Source organism: Anas platyrhynchos, chromosome 15 (assembly GCF_047663525.1).
Source record: "Anas platyrhynchos isolate ZD024472 breed Pekin duck chromosome 15, IASCAAS_PekinDuck_T2T, whole genome shotgun sequence".
Lineage (NCBI taxonomy): Eukaryota > Metazoa > Chordata > Aves > Anseriformes > Anatidae > Anas > Anas platyrhynchos.
Window position 1 is genome coordinate 7106846 of NC_092601.1, and position 13592 is coordinate 7120437.

Genomic DNA, 13592 nt, shown 5'->3' on the forward strand with positions numbered 1-13592 from the left:
CTGCCTCCCTCCCAGTGAGGGGCTGGGGATGGAGGCTGGGACTCAGCACCCCCAGCAGCGCTGAGTGCTGCGGTTCTTAGGGCGCTGAGCGGGGCCGGGGGTGCCCTGGGTCTCTGCACCCTCCCCGAGGGCTGTGCCCACGCAGGGGGCAGGAGGGCAGGGGGGTGGCTGCCCCCTGGCCACCTAAGAGGTTTTGCTCACCCACTCACAGCACAGCAGCCAGCAATTAGGAGCAGCTCTGGCCTTTTTATCCCAGGATTTTGTGCCCATGTGGGATTAAAGGGCTGAATACGTGCTCGTAGCTTCCCCACCAGCCCCAAATCCTCCCCTGATTTTATTTCTGGGGGCACATCAGTGCACGCCGTGACCTATTGATCCCGATGCCCCGCTCACATCACATCACTCGGCTGCGGGGCCGCTCGCTGGGGCAGAGCCCGGAGCCTCCGCTCGCCCTCCTGGCACACCAGGAACCCCTGCACGGCTCTGGGGTCACCCACCCGGGCTGGGTGTCAGCACTGACAGCACAAGGCAAGTTTCTGGGGGTGGCCGGGCTGCTCGGGGGTGAGGATGGGGCAGGTGGATGCTCCCCAGATCCCTGGGGTGCGGGGTTTGCGGGTGCTGGGCTGCGGTGCCTCGTGATGAGCTGCGTGGGGTCTCTGCAGGTGGGGACACCAACGCTGCCTGCGCCCCTGGCTGAGCCTGCATCGTGCCAACTGTGTCCTTCCTCCTCCTCCTCCTCCTCTTATTCCTCCTTCTCCTTCTGGGAGAGGTGCCAGGCTGTGGGGCCCAAAACAGGCCTGAAGAAGGACCTACCTGCACCAAGGAGCAGATCAGGATTTCCCTATTTATTTTTAATGTTTAATATGTTGGGGGGATTTGCCAAGTGCTGCAGGTCGCTCTGTGGTTTGCTCAGAGGTTGGGACCATCCCTGTGCCCACCAGGCAGTGCCCAGGTCCCCTGCCCCAGCTCCCACCCTGAACCAAGGGGGGAGGAGAGGTGGCAGTCACCCCGTCCTGCACCTTGTATTTAACTACGTGAAGTCCTGCCTGCCTTTATTTGCTCTCGAGATGCTTTCTGCTGCTCGTGCTTTTGCACCCCTGCCATCATGCAGCGATGCATCCACACGGGGAGCGGTCGCTCCTCTCCCAGCTGCGAGCCCCCTGGAGACCCCTCGGTCTTAAACCGAGAGTGTCCTTAACCCACGAGGGCTCCGACACCCTCAGCAGAGCCGGGGGCTTCCAGGGAAATCCCTTTGCCTACCGGAGGGTTTTTGCACTGCGTCTCCTCCTCGCCTCCTGCGCCAGCTCCGCAGTGCTAATCCTCCTAATCTCCCCACATCTCTGGCGTGGCTCATTTTTGTGTGCGAATGCCCTTGAGAGCCGCAAAATTGCAGCTGCTCGGTGAAACGGCGGGCGGCGAGAAACTCCGCCGGAGTGGAAAGCTGGGGCTTGTGTAAACTGCCCCGGTGTTTTGCCTCGCTGCTGGCTCGGGATCAGAGGTGCTGCACAAAGCCGCACCGCACGGCGCGTGGGGGGGGACGGGCTCCCAGCCCACTGCTCTGCCCTCCGCCTGCGCCGCTCACCTGGGCCTGGCAGAGCTGAGCTTCACGTGAGACCCACGGTTTGGGGTGCTCGCAGCTCCAGCAAGCTTTTTGGATGCTTTGGACTGAGCTCTGCCAGCCGGGACACACAACGTGCCCGCTGCCGTGCCCGCTGCACGCTGCCTCCGGATGGTGCCAGGCACAGCACGGGCTGCCCAAACACAGCACCCCCCGTGCCAAGGTTTTATCCTCCTGAGGCTTTTCACCCACCAAAACGCAGCGTTCATTTTGCTAACGAGCCCTTCTGCTGCTCGGCTGATGCACTGCTCCCCGCTGAGCCCCGTGCCCCACCAGCTCCCAGCGTTAGGTGCAGGTGACACCAGTAGGACAAAATTGGAGCTGGTGGTGCCAAAGAGGGGCACCGGGGGTGTGCTCACGCTCAGGAAGGCTTCAGTGCTCCCTAGGATCCTAGTGAGAGCAAAAGGCAGAAAAAGGAAAATCCCCCAAAGCCCCTCGAGCATCGAGGAGCTGGGGACAGGGCTTGGTCCCTGCTGTGCCGCGGGGCGGGTTGAGACTTGCTCCGAGCGCCGCGGTGGGGGCAGCGGCGTGGCACTATCGATTTAACCGGGGTGAGAAGCTCCTGAGCCACCGCCGCGGGAGGGGAGCGGGAGAGGAGCACGTTTTGTGCAATGCGATTGCATTTTTTGGCAAGCCCTTTTCCGGAGCAGCTCCCACGCCCTGCCGAGCCCTCGCCTCTCCACCCTGCGCCGTGCCCGGCACCGCCAGCCCTGGATGAGGGTGCGGGGTGGGCACCAGCCCCCCGAAAGTGGGGCTTGGCTGGGACAGGCGGCTCCTGGCTGCCTCTGTCTGGTCCCCTGCCCATTTCACCCCGTCCTGCCCCATGCCATGCAAGCACACCCGTGAGTAATTTGGGAAAGGATTGGGTCCCAGGGGGTTCAAGCCAGCAGCGAAGCATCATGGCAGTGGCTTCTCCCTCCCCGTGCACCCCAAAAGTCTCTGTGGCCCCAGCACGTCCTGTGGTGCTGAGGCATTTCGGGGACCCAGCACCCCCATAGAGGTGCTCAGCCCTGGGGGGCTTTTTGGTGGTGTTTCCCAATGCAGAGTTTTCTCCAAAGCTGAAGGACTTTGCTTAGGATGAGGAGGTAGGGGCCAAAATATTCGGAAATTTCTTCCAAAAGCTGAGGCACTCGGTGGAACAAAACAAAAATTTGGATCAGCCAAAAACCTCGTTTATTTTCTGGGTGGAAATTTTTGACAACCCTGCTCGGAGGAGCCAGCCGAGCCATTTGGTGTCTGTGGGGTTGCAGGGAGTTCCCATGCGGGGTTGCAGGGCACCGGGACACCTCCGTGCTGCTGCTCCCTCCTGCCGGCTCCCACCTGGGCAGGAATGCGGCCGGTCCCGTTCCTCACTGGCCCAGCACGGGGCGAAACCTCGCTCAGCCCCCTTGGAGGCTGCTTTTGCTCCGAAATCTCTCCCCAGCCCCGCTGCTCTGAGCCTCCCGCGGTGCTCATGGCCCCGAGATGCTGTGGTGCCCGCAGGAGCAAGCTCGGGGATTTACCAAGCTGCAAGAAGCAAATGAAACGAAACAAGTGCATCGCTCCCGTGTGAAGCAGAGCTCCTGCCCTGGCAGCGTGGGTGGTGCTGGGACCTGGCTTTTTCTGGTGTGAGCCCAAGTGTCACCACGAGAGTTAAATATTGAACAAACATGAATCAAAAGCAAATGCTATCGGCCAAGAAAAACAAAGCAGCGTGTGTAGCTGCGGCTCTGACTCATTTGGCTTGAAAATGCAGCAGGGAATAAATTAAATTCGTCTCTTCCTCGCCCTCTCGGAAAGGAGCAAGGGTCCCACCTTGTCACCCGAGCACACTGGGGGGGTGGCTTTGGGTGTAGGGGGACCAGAGGGTGCTGGTGCCACCCATGCCAGGCACCAAGCGGGCTCTGAGGAGGGGCTGGGGGCTTCTGCACTGGGTTGTGGCCTCAGAGGGGGATGCATGGGGATGTGTGTGTGTGTGGGGAAATGACTCCATGTGTGGGGACCCTCGTGTCCCCTCTGCGTGGTGCTGCAGCCCCGGACCCCGGGGATGAGCCCTGTGCCTCTGAGCCCTGCAGAAGATGCTGGAAAGGTCAGGCCTTAAATGTAAAAGCCGGGAATTTCCGGGGCGTAACGTTTGCATCTGTGCACACAGGGTGCACCCACGAGCAGCTGCCTCTGATGGGCGAGGGAGATAATGCTCAGCTTCCGCCACCGAGGAAGCGCTGGGTGGATGGGGCAGGGCAGCACCTTGCTCCCCGGCACGTTTTGGGGGTGTGTGGGTGGGGTGCATCCCTGGGGCACCCCTGCGGGCACCCTGCGAGGAGGCAGGTGGAGGTGCTGCCCCAGGACACTGGGTGCCTTGGACCACTGGCACCGGGGCAGGACCTTGGTGGCGTTGCCGTCCCCACAGGCTCTGGGTGCTGTCACAGGGGGGTGACGCTGCCTTTGACAATCCCGACGGGCGAGTTGGGGAGGCCAGCCCGGCCCCGAGCGGCCGCAGCACCCCGACACCCGCTGCGCCCGCCCGCCGAACCGCGCTCCGAGCGGTTTCGGCAAACCCTGCTGCCATCGCCCATCCCCTCCCAGCTGCAGGAACCGGTCCCGGGGAGCATGCCCGGCACCGCCCGGCCCCAAATTGCGACAGCCCTGGGAGCGGCTGCTCACCCCACGCCCCGCCTGGGGTCCCCGGGCTGGGGAGCTCGAGGACCTCAAGCGAACCCCGATGGTGGCACGGCTGTTCCCTGGGTGCCCACCGCTCCCCATACTGGTTTGTAGGGTCAGCGTCCATCTGTCTGCCCGCTGCATGTGGGGCTGCGTGAGGCTTGGAGCAAAGCCCGACTTGGCTGGTGGGAAGGGGACTGTCCCTGGGATGTCCCGGCCAGTGCACGGGACTGTCCCCAGGATGTCCTTGCCAGCCTGGGGAAGTGTTGCAGAGGGATGGCCCTGGGCAGGGTGGAAAATCCCAGGGCAGGTTTTAAGCATTGCCAGGCTGGGTTGGCAGTGAGCAGCCCAGAAGAAAACAGTTCTTTGAACTTCTCATGGACTGGCATTTTTTTATTATTATTTAATTTTTATTTTTTACCAAGAGCTTCTCCCTCCATCTCCTGGCTGCAGGATCTGGGGAGCAGTGGAGGGGGGCAGCAGGGCCAGTGTCAGGGTGACACCATGTCCTGGGGACACTGCCTGCTGGGCAGGGACGCAGGGCACCGGGCACATTTCGGTGCCAGGCGTGGCACCTCTCACCCAGAAACTTCGGGGAGGTTTCCCCTGTGGGTGTAACCCAGGGCACCCCACCGGCCTCCCGCCCACACGGGTGCACGGTGACAAAGCCCTGGTGGTGGCGGCTGTCCTGGGCGGGGGATGCACCCTGCCAGGGCACCTGTCCCCGAGCCGGGAGCTGTCAGGCAAGAAAGCTTTTGGCTCGGGCACATCCTGCACAGTCACCCGAAAAGGATGCTGAGCGGGACAAGCCTTTAATTCGCCGTCTTCTTCCGGGCTGCTTCGATAGCGCCCAAGAGCAGCACCCGCAGGCTGTCCCCAGGGACCCGCAGCCGCGTTTCCCAGCCCCGGGACTCGCCTGGTCCCAGCCCACGCTGCCCTGGGCTGGGCTGGCTGCGCCTCCCCGCTGGAGAGAGAGGAGCAAAATATCTGCACGAGCACCAGGCGGCACGGGGAGCCTCATCTGGGGCTTCTCTGCCTCTTCCTTCCAGTCCCCGGGTGTTTGCTTCCTCAGTTACAACCCAACAACCTTTAACAGGGGACAAAACACGCAACAATTGTGCCCCAAATAACATAGGTATTGTTATTTATTTAGTTTTTTGGCAGTTTGGAAGGAGGTGTTGGGTGCACACATCTGCCCAGCCTTCGTGCGGCTCAGGGACGCCAACAATCGGCTTTCAGGCGCTTGGTGCGCTGAGCACTGTGTGAAACACCGGGTGCCAGCAGTGAAATTACAACAAGCAGCAAAGGGGGCAGCGAGCTGGGGGGGGGGGCAGCAAAATGCATCCTGCACGGCTTCTGCAGCACAGGGGTCCTGGCACCCACCCTGTGCTTCTGCTGCTCGTGGAGATGCTCGCCGTGCCGTGCCATGCTGTGCCATGCCGTGCCGTGCCGTGCCATGCCGTGCCATGCCGTGCCACCCCATGCCACACTGAGCACCTCAGCCCCTGGGGACTCCTCGGGGGGGCTCGGAGCTGCTGGCAGCAGCAGCAGCAGCCGCCGTGGGCAGGGGAGTGAGAGGCATCAGCGGGGTTTAGCAGGGGGGAGCAGGCAGAGGGGCGATCACATGGCTGCCCGCTGGGATTAGATGTGGCCGGCGGCAGCTGGGAGCCGCGCCGAGCGCCCGGCCGCCCGCGCTCTGAGCCCATGGCCCCGGGGAACGGGGGCCGGCAGCGGCAGCCCTAGGGCCCCGGATGATGTCCTACCTGCAGCCCCCTGGCCGCGACCCGGAGCGCTTCGATGGGCTTTCCCTCATCTACTGGTAAGCACTGGGCCGCGCTGGTTGGCTCACTGGGCTTAGGGAGCGGCGTTAAGCCCACGCAGGGATGTGCTCGGCGACCTCGTGGCTTTTTAGGGTTTCATTCAATTTATTTAGGTGGAGGGAGCCCCTCTCCGCAGGGCAGAGGGTTGCAGGGGGATCCTGAAGCCATGGGGCTAGGGCAGGACCAGAGCCTCAGCACCCAGGGGTGATGCTGCCCCTGGGCACCCAGCAGCCAGCACCAGGTGAGGCTGGCAGCAGGTGAGGGCAGGGAGGGGATTTATTTTGCATGCAGCAGCTGGGGGGGAGCACCCAGGGCTGCTTGTGGATGCTCTTGCTCGTGTTGCAGCCCTAGCTCTGGGGTTTCCCATCCAGATTCTTCCTCTCTGTACCTGTGGTGCCGGGCTCGGAGGGAGCGCACCCATCCCATGGGGCAGGTCAGCACTGGTGGCACGGGCAGGGCAGGGCTGGGGGTGGCAGCGACAGCCCCAAATGTTGTGTGGAGGGGGCAGAGCTGCAGTGCTCCCCCTCCAGCCCCCCAGGAAAAGGGGCAGGGGCTCCGGGCAGGCGGCAGGATCAGGATCTGAGCCTGGTGCTGGGCTGGGTGCGGGGGCCGGGAGCTGGCGGCTGCAGATGTCTATGTAGGGCAGGCGGGAGCCGGCGGGAGCGCCGCCGCAGCCAGGGCCAGGGTTCAGAGCGAGCGGCTTTAGCCGATTAACTGGGGGGTCAGTGGGCCGGATCCAGACCAGCAGGGACTCGCTGGGCTCTTGGGGCCACCCCAAGCTCCCGTGGAGGCTTCTCGGGCTGGCCGAGCCCCAGCGTCCCCTGTGGGGATGGAGAGCCTGCAGGCAGCTGGGACCGGGGATGTTTCTGGGGCACGAGCTGTCTCTGGCTGAAGGAGGTTATTGAGGTGAGGGATGAGGGGTGCTGGGGGGTGCGTGGGGTGGCAGCATCCCATGGGGGATGTGGGTGGGCTGGTGAGGGCAGCGCCTTGGGGTGATGGCTCCTTGTCCCCCATGAGGCTCCCTGGGGCACTGTGTGGGACCTGATGCTTCCCTGCTGCTTTTGGGTGTAGAAAAGGCAGAATCCGTTGCTGGATGAAAGGTGGTAACACGGGACGGGCTTGACCTTGTGGGGTGAGTCTGGGGGAGCGCTGCCGGCTTGGTGCCACCCCTGGGTTCAGAGGCAGTGGGGCTGCAGTGGGGTGGGGAGCTCAGGGCAGCACAGCTCCCCTGTCCCACAGCACCCCCGGCTCTGTGGGGCTGCCCGTCAAGATCAAAATTATTACTATTATTATATTTCTTCAATCAAAAGCTGTCTTCTCCATGAGAAATCTGCTCGTTCATTGGGGTCTGGGTCCAAACCTTCCCCAGCTTCATGCCCCTGGCCATGGGGAGCTGTGCGTGGGGCCGGGGCCGGGCTGTCGGGCTCTGCAGCGAGCAGATGGCGGGGAGATAACACCTCCCCAGCCCACCGATAAATATGGCCGCTGATTAAAAGATTAATTTTGCGGAGTTTGGAATAGGGATTTGATACACATGGTGTGGTGGGGGGACGTCAGCCGGCGCGGTGGCGGCCCCGGCAGCTCCTCTCTCAGCTCCCTGACCTGGTGCCGATGCTGCCGGCATCTCCCACCTCTCTTTGTTCCTCCAGGGGATGCGAGGGGCTGTACGCAAGCCCTGCTGAAGGTGTTTTGTGCAGGATCAGGCTTTGTGTTTGACCACGGGGATGCTTGAGGATGCAGCCAAGCCCTCTGCAAGCTGCTGTAGGCAGCAGGGAGCTGCCAGGGCCGCATCTCCTCCAGCATCTGCTGCAGTCCAGGCTCGGTGGCATGACCCGCACAGGGAATCTCTCCCCAAAGGCTTTGCGTTCCCATCTCTCAGCAGCCAGCTGCTCCCCTCCCCTCTTTATTTCTCTCTCCTGTCTTGGGGGTGCGTTGGGGTTCCCTCAGGCTGGTTTCCAGCCGTCCTTCCCCAATTCATTCCCCTCTCCTCTGCACCAGGGGTGGGGGGGTGGCAATGCTCCACCACCCGCTCCGCTCGGCCACCAGCATCCTTCCCCTGCTAATAAGTTTACAACCAGTCCAATCCTATGACCGAGGGGATTTAGCAAGGCAGGGAGGCTCATAATCCCGTTAACCCTTTGCAGGTCCCGTTCGCCTGTAGTAGAGTGGCTGAAGGGTTCCCGCTGGCCTCTGCTTTGCCTTCCAGCTGAAGCTTGGGCAAACCTTGGGGTTTTTTCTCCTCCTCTGATGAAATTCAGAGTGTTGAGATGCAGCAGGGCATCCCGTGAGCGTGTGGGTTTGGGGTGGTGAATGAGCTGTTCCTCAAGCCCAGGCTGTGCTTTGCAGCACAAATCCCCGTGCTCCCATCCAGGGCAGCAGCACGTCCTTGTCCCGTGGTGGTGAGGAAGAGGAAGGCAGGCAGGGTGCCCCCGCCACGCCTGCTGCAGGGACAGCGGGGTGAGCTCGTTGCAGCCTCGTGGCACACATCCCACTGGCCGGCCGGTGCCTGGGGGCTGGGGCAGGTGCTGGAAAGCCCCGACACAAACACCTTCCCCAGGAAGCTTCGCCAGACCAGGCGGGACCTGGCTGCTGCCTGGAACGGCCTCTCCCTAATTGCTGCAGGACGTGGTAATTAGAGAGACCTTTTTGCCCTTCCCTCCACCGAAGCGCTTTGAAGCAGCACGGGGCGAGCTGTATGGCCATGGGGGGAGCTCGGCCCGTGATCAAGGCCTTCTGGCCTCTTCAAGCCTGCAAACAACCCCTGGGTGGGAGCCCCGGGGATGTTCTCCTCGTCAGCTGGAGCCAAGCACAGGGTCTGTCCTGGTGGTGCCTGGCAGGGGACCTGTGGGCACGTGCTGAGGAGAGGAGCATCCCCCCAAAATGCCCCACCTGCACTGCCTTGCTGCTTGTCTTCAGGTGGGGCCAAATCCCTCTGGAAGCCCCTGCCCATAGAGGGGAACATCAGGGAGAGCTCACCGAGATGAGTTCCCCGTGCTGAAAAGAAACCCGCTGGCCAAGAAGGGTGCGGACGAGTGGGGTGAAGTTCAGGGGAGTTCAGGTGACCCAGCACCACTGGGCTGGGCAAGCCCCCCGGGACCCCCTCCCTGCCCTGTGCCCTGGGGCAGGGGATGGAGGAGCCCTGGGGTCAGCAGGGCAATGGGATGGGGAGGTTGGTGTGAAACCCGGGCCTGGGGAGCTGCGTCACCACGCCGAGCTGGCAGCAGCCCTACAGCATCCTCCCAGTGCTGGTGGGTGGCTGGGGGCTGTGTGGTGCCTCACAGGGGGCTGCAGGTCCCTGGGACACTGGGACCTGTCACTGCCCTCCCGGTGTGCCATGGGGGCACCACAGCCCCGGCTGGGACACTGCATGGACCTGTGTGAGCCCTGCCATTGGGGAAATTCTTCACCCTTTTGGTCACAAGCATGTCTTGGTGGAACGCTGCAGCTCCCAAAGCACCCCCAGCTTCCTCCCAGTCTGCTGGTTCAGAGCACTGGGGTTTTTAGCTGCTGGCTGGATCTTGGACTGCTTGGGGCCGAGCCGGGCACCCAGCGGGGAGGCTCCTGCCTTGGGTGGCGGGGGGGGCACCCAGCTCCGGGGGGGGCACCCAGCTCCGGGGTGGGCACCCAGCTCCAGGGGGGCACCCAGCTCCGGGGGGGCACCCAGCTCCGGGGGCTGCTTGCAGCTGGGGAGGTTGGGCGCTTCTCCACCAGTAACTTTGGCAGCGTGTTTCTGTTCAGGCTTGCCTGTGAACATCCCCGATTTCTTTGAGTTTGCTCAAAACAGCTCCAGGGGCAATATTTATGGAAATGGCGTGGGCAATGCTGTGACGGTGGGCAGCGTGCGATTGCTTCTCAACTTTACAGCAGCTGATTATCTCTTTTTGTTTGATTTGTTATCACCACTTTGTAGCCGATCCTGTAAGCAACGTGGTTGTTGTCTAATCAGATGCAAGCTCCTCTTCAGCCCACGCTAATGTTGTTTTGTCATGAAACAAATGTTGGATCTTCATTAAGCAAGAGCCTGACAGCACCTCTCTGGGGAGCTGCCCGAGCATCCCTCACTCCCACGGTGGCTCCTGGGCTCGCTGGGATGTGGATCCCACCACGGGCTGCCCTCTCCCATGTCCGACCTTCTTACTGCTGCCTCCTGAAGCCCTCGGACTTCGCTGCTGCTGAAGGACAGCTTTCTGCCTCTCTTTAATTCCCACCTCTTTAATTCCCACCCACACAAACCTGCTCGGATCCCATCCCTCTGCTAAGCCCTGCAGCGAGGCTCCCTGCTGGCTCGGTGACCTGTCCCCAGGTCTGGCACCTTCGTGCCCTCTCCTTGTCCTGTCCCCGGGCTGACCTGGCTGCAGGACGGGGTGGCTGCAGCCCAGGTTTGGGGTCCCACTGCCCACATCCTGCTCCCTCTGGCAGCATGCTGCTGGGCCAGGGGCAGGGCGGGTTACATCACTGGGATTTAGGAAAAAATCCAAGGACTTTAAAACTTAAAACGTGCTGTCAAGAAAACTGAGGATGGAGAGAAGCAGAAGAGAGAGGACATCCTTCCCACAGAGCCTGCAGACCTTCATGAACGGCCCTAAAAGGTCTGCCCTGAAAGTTGAGGCGCTGGGTCCCTGTAGGCTCTGTTCTCTTGTGGTCTGGGCAGGAGGGGCACAGAGAGGCTCACATGATGAGGACAAGCTGCTCCTGCTGATCATTGTGCTCGGTGCAGCGATCCTCCTCCCCTCCTTTTTTTTTTTTTTTCTCCCCAGATGCCTTGGAGAAGGTGTGAGAGCTGGAGGCGGTGGGGAAGGTGCAGGGCGCAGCCAGCCTGTCCTTCGTGTCCTTGTCCCCGCAGGAGGTGGTGGCACCGCCTGGGACAGGGCTCTCGCAGCTGAGGCTGTGTCCTGTGCTCCTCCCCAGCCCTCCCCATCGTCACCTGTTAGAAAAATGCCTCAGGAACATGCCTGACTTGTGCTGCGTTTTGCCCTCGGTGTTTTTTGTCTCGTGGCTCTGCTCTGGAAGCCTTATTGTTGCTTCCACTCTGCTTCAGCCACTCCTGCTTTTACATGCAAGCGTTAATTAGAGCTGATGGATGAATCTTCACTCAACTTTGGATGTTATTATTATTGTTATTAGCAAAAAGCTTTTATATAGCAATAATCAATGCCACCAAAACTCACTTTTTCTAGCAGGAGACTAAAATGTGGACATAAAGCACACGTTTATAGGCTGTCTGGCCCTGCAATGTTGGTTTGTACCGAATTCGTGCTCCTTCCATTCACCCACTTACTGAGAAATGTGAGTTCTTCCTGGGATCAGAAGCCTGGGCTGTTCTGGGATGCCCAGCTGGGTCCGAGCTCAGGGAAGAGCTTGAGTGTGTGGTGCGTCCCCTTTGCCAGTGGGGTGTTTGCCTTCAGCACCAGTGATACGGGGCAGGATCGGGACCCTGGGGCACACTGCACGTGGCTTATAAATCTTTCCTGAATGGGAGCAAAAGCTTTAAACTAAAAAACCTCTGAAGCTATTCTGTTGTGATTTAGGGTTGACTTCTCCTCTAGATAGGACAGATGTTAACCGGCAGGAGCAGCACCAGAGTCTGCTGATTTTCCCAGCACCAGCCTGTTTTGGAGGAAGCGAGGGCCTGAGGGCTTGGAGATAAAACTGAGCCCTGGTCGGGCTGCAGCTCATTGCGGTGCCCAGCCCAGCTGGTTCGATGCTTCGGGAAGGAGGTGGGGTGGCTTTGGGTGCTGCTGGTGGCACTGGGCGGTCTGGTGATGGCTGCTGAAGGATTTGGTCGTGAAGCTGCTGAGCATCCCAGCCCCAAACGTGCACGCACAGAGGTCTGCTCAGCGCTGCAGGCACTGCCCTCTGTGCCACCCCTTTGCCTCGTCAGCATTGATTTGGGACAGTTCAGACTGTGAGCCAAGGGGTTAATTCTGTGCATTCATTCATTAGAGAAGTCTCCAAAGACCTCCTAAGGTGTGGGGCAGCTCCCCACGGACAGGGAACAGGCCTGGATGCAGGGCGGCAGTGCTGCAAGGAGCTGAATTCACGTGTCTGCCCTGCCACAAAACCCGGCTGTCCTAGGCCGAGTGCTTTGGGGTCAGAGACAGGCACGGGGACCTTGGTGGGATGGGTGGGCTGGTGCCCTTCTGAGCAGCAGGGTGCGAGGAGACCCCTGTGGAGCACACCTTTGGGTGCTCTGTACCCTGAGCCAGGTCTGAGGGGTGATGTGGGGGCATCACTGGGCAGCCCAGTGGGGCTCCCAGTCCCTGGCCCTAGGGCAGACTGGGAAGCAGCGCCGTGCTTCACCCCCTCTGCTCCTGGTCCCTGTGGCTGAAGACTTTTCACAGGTGTGGGGTGAGCACCTTGCCCTGGGGGGGTGCCCGTGAGCAAACGCCAGAGGTGGCTGTGTTTGGTGTCCAGTAGGCATCCTTCAGCTGCAAGAGCAAAGCTTGGATAAAGAAATTAGATTTCTGGAGTGCTTTGGCAGCCGAAGGTCTGCTCTGAATTTTGAATGTTTCATATAAACTCCCCAAGATGGAAGTAATTTAAAAAACAAAAGTAAACCAGCAATTAAAACACAGGAGAGCCTTTCACGGTTATTGTTCTGCAAGTTCGCTGACCCTGGGCAAGGCAGCACGCGGCCCCAGGGAGGGCTCCTGCCCATCAGATTCATCTTCGTGCGGGGGAGAAGCAACATCCAAAGCACCGGGTCCAAACAAACATCTGGCAGAGTCTGCAGCCCTAAGCAAACACATCTGTATCGGGTCCACGGATGAGCTGGACTGGTGTGCACCGATGTTCAGTTAACGAGGTCTGGTCCAATTAATGAGGGTGGCCTGGAGTGTGCAGAGATGCTGCGGGGCAGCGTGGGTTTGACCCCATTAATGGAGCTGGGCTGTCCCAGGGTGCGGGATGTGTGCTGTCCCACCCAGCCCGGTGCTCGTGGCCCAGGAGGACACGATCCCATGTCCCACCTCTGGGGTCACCCCGCTGTGGCTGGGGGCACAAGGGGAAATGGGGCAGAAGAGGCTGTTTAAGGGCAGGTCCTGCTTCTGACCTCCTGATGGCCAGCGGAACAGCTCAACTCGCCTCGCGTTAAGCAGGAAATGCTGTGGGCTGGAAAAGATGCAAAAGAAAAAAACAAAAAACGCAACTAAACCCCTGAGTGCTACAGTCTGTTATTGCTTCCAAAGCTTCGCCGGGGATTTTAAGTCTTTAGGGATGCCAAGGATGCGTGTCCTGCGCTGATCGCTGCCTTTCATCCCTGGAGGGGATGTTCCCAGAAGATGAACAATAGGAGGTACCCAGACAACGATCCCATTGTTTTAGTTGTGTGTGGGGAGCCCTGCGGGGGGCTGGGGCGGCTCGCTGCCCCTGTGCTCAGGAAGGCGCTCGCGATGGGCAGCGTTGGCTCTGCTTGGCTTGCATAAGCTTTAATCTAAAGTTGGAGATGTTTTTAGCTGATCTGTGTTAATGTTGGGTGGAATTAACATGCATACGGGGCGACCACGTGACCCCCG